Below are 3,521 nucleotides of genomic sequence, written 5' to 3'. Positions count from 1 at the left end.
GATCAAATTATCAGCGATTCATTAAGAACGTATCAATTCTTCGACTTTTAAAAGATTGTTGAAAGTGTAAAAAGCCAGTCCTCGAGTGCAACATGGAGCTACTCCGTGAACTGTATACAAAAAAAAAAATAGACTTGTTCCTCCAACACACTTTAATCATAGTTTGTCAGTTATCTTGCGAAACGTTTGATCACTATATACATGTATTGTATAGGTATCCTACATTTTGAATAAAGGTACGTTTTATATACTAACTACATGTTCATTGTAAAGTAGCATCATCTAAATCTGTAAATATAGGTCTATATTTGAACCTTTAAGATTTATTTTAGCGCGAGGAGAGTTGTTACCATTCTAAAATTTCTGGTCAATTGTTGTTTTTTTTGCAAATTATATCCTTATATCACACAATTTACCTAGTTGTATGGTGTTTATATTCCTGTCCCTGTGAGAGCATTGATAAATCAATTTCATATCAATCAATAACAATTAGAAACCATACATTGGTTCCAAGATAATGACAGAATTGACGTGGTAACAGGATGTATCAGTGCTTTACCCATGATCTCTTAAGTTTTATTTAGCCGGCCCTAATTCTCATGATTCAAACCGAAAGAAAAGAAGAAAAGACACAGTATACTTGTAATATAGTTCTTCATACACACACACACAAAAAAAAAATACATAGAGGCAAAATGACTATGTTTCCACGTAATTTGTATTTGAGGAATATACATTCTTTTTCGGGTCATCAATAATGTTCACATTTATAGGTTGTTGTTTTTTCTGACCAAAACTTGGCAGCAGAGATAAAAAAGGTGATTCATTCATTCATTCATTCATTTTATTTAATCAGGGTACTAACATCAGCTACGGCTGTTTTTCAGTTAGTCTGTGCAATAAAAACAAGTATACATGACATGATACATTGTCACACATGCAAAGCAAATGAAAAATACATAACACTACACAAATCAATTTACATAATTATCATAGGCAAGACACAAAATAGAGAAGACTATCGATTTACAAGAAATAGAATTGCATTTACTTTAAATCTTAAAAACATAAATATCTTAAAATAAGTAATTGATAACAAACAGTGAGATAAAACACAAAATTACTAAAATAATATCTAATACAAAAAAAAACCACTTAAAACTATAGATAACAGATTACTGTAAAACGAACACTGCACATCCCCTCTAACTATCCTAACCTATGCATACACACACACACACACACACACACACATCCACACCCCCCCCCCCGACCCTACATATATCTTTGAAACAAACTCTTATAACAAAATAAAGCATGCAATAAAAATATTATCTGAACAATACAAATTTCTTTGCTCTTACTAAAACACTTTCATCATCATTTGAAAGGTACTGGTTCAATGGCAAGCCGAATTTTTGCTGTTTTCGGAATCTCTGAGAGTACAAAATGATAACATTTTGAAAATTGCAAGGGTTGACAAAAAGATCCTATATCATAATGGATTGTCATTCTATTGGAAAAAGAATGACCTTTCCAATGGTATGCAAAGTAATTGACATATTTGTAACAATATTGCTGAAATAATCTTAGGGGTTCTGTTCTTTCTGGGTATATATGTATATATATATATATATATATATATATATATATATCTGCCCCCCCCCCCCCCCACGGAAAAACGCAGTAACTGACATTTTTATGAATGTGTACTTTTTTGCAAAAATGAATAGTTTACCCAATGCTCTCCAATGTTAACAGGTCAGTTTTGCACCAAAAAAAAAATGAAAGTGACCAAAAATGCAATTTTTCACTTTTGCAAAAAGCAGTAACTGCATCCAGTTGATTCAACTTTGCAAGTTTCCCCACGGAAGAAAGCAGTAACTAACAAAGCCCACGGAAGAAAGCAGTAACTAACAATTTAGTCTAATCATTCAGACTCTGTATAGTCCTTCCTGTATATTTTTTCCCTAATACCATTTATTTTTTCTACTATTTTTTTTAACAATGTAAACAGCAGTTTCTTCCATAATTTAGGGGAGTAGATATAAAAAAGATTGTTTCACCAGTAACTTGACTCTGCCCGCAGGGAATCATATGACAAGTTGTAGAAAAAGCTTCTTTCTGGAGACTAGCAAACCTGGCAGACTCAGCGAGCTCAGAGTGTAGAAATGGCGTGCAGCTAGCTGCATGCGCGTAAATTCTGCAGCATACTGCACATAACTAGCTAAACACTGCATCACATCACATAGTCATCACTGGGGGGGGGGGGGGGGGGGGGGCAGACTTGCACACAGTATTGCAGGTCTGGTACAGTCTGAGTGATCATGCCAGTGCTAACCATGCTGTCACACAGTTTCTGCGGTCCAGGCATGCTGTAAATCTATCATGAATTGCAGAGGAAAAGTCATGGTAGCCATGGCTCTGGCCAGAACCAGAAAATCTAGGTGAGCTGAAAATATATTGAAGGGAGATGAGCACTAGTATTAATGCACTAACGTTAGTCTAACGTTAGATGTAGGCCCTATAGGTCTACCGCGTACAAGATCTAACGTTACAGAGTAGATCTATTGTTAACTGTTTAGTGTTAGACAAAATGTCAGTAGGCCTAGGCCTAATCTAACGTAGGCCCTAATAGATCTAGGTCTAGCACTAACATTGGGCATAGATCTGTAGTCTAGCTTAAGTGTAATGTCAGAGTTCGACTAGGATCTAAGACGAAGAGACTTGATATTTTATTGTCTAGTCCAGGGTCATGTGCCAGGGGCAAGGCCGGGCACTTCAAAGTTCAATTAGGGTAGGTTCCTAGGCCTACGTGTACCTTATTTTTACACAGAATGCCATTCAATCGACAAGACCTAGCCTAGGTCTAGCGTTAGGTCCTAGATCTTATAGATCTAGACTAACCAGAAAGTAGAAGAACTTTACAACCTGGTGGTGGTAACAATTCTCCTCCTATGGTCATGTGACATGTGCAGTTACTGCTTTTTTCCATGGGGAAAACAGCAGTCTCCTGGCCGTCTGCAGTTACTGCTTTTTTCCGTGGGGAAACTACCCAGAAACAAGGGTGAGCCACCGCAGTAACTGCATTTTCCTAAATAACATTTAAAAAATAATGGAAACATATTTTTTTCCTAGGTATTGTTAGACAACTAGGTATGGTGCATAATCATACCACAAAATTATTTTTGAATGTTTCTGTGTTTTTAAAGAATCTGCAAAAAACACAAAATCGCATTTATCTCAGCTCAGCAGTTGATGCAGTTACTGCTTTCTTCCGTGGGGGGGGGGGGGGGGGGGCAGATATATAGTGTGAGTCTCGTGTCTTCAGCTATCATGATGAACCCCTGGGTCGTCGCATCTTTTTGGAGTGTGTATGTAAACGAGAGTAAAGAGGCGGTAGACGTTGCTTAATCCTCACAAGTGATTTTACTCAAGCTTTCGGGCTTCCTGCCCTTTGTCAAGACTGGGGACAAGATACAAAACATGGATATCATATACAAATAAAAAAATAATAATGA

Source organism: Diadema setosum, chromosome 21 (assembly GCF_964275005.1).
Source record: "Diadema setosum chromosome 21, eeDiaSeto1, whole genome shotgun sequence".
Classification (NCBI taxonomy): Eukaryota; Metazoa; Echinodermata; class Echinoidea; order Diadematoida; family Diadematidae; genus Diadema; species Diadema setosum.
Note: the sequence above shows the minus strand (reverse complement) of the source record.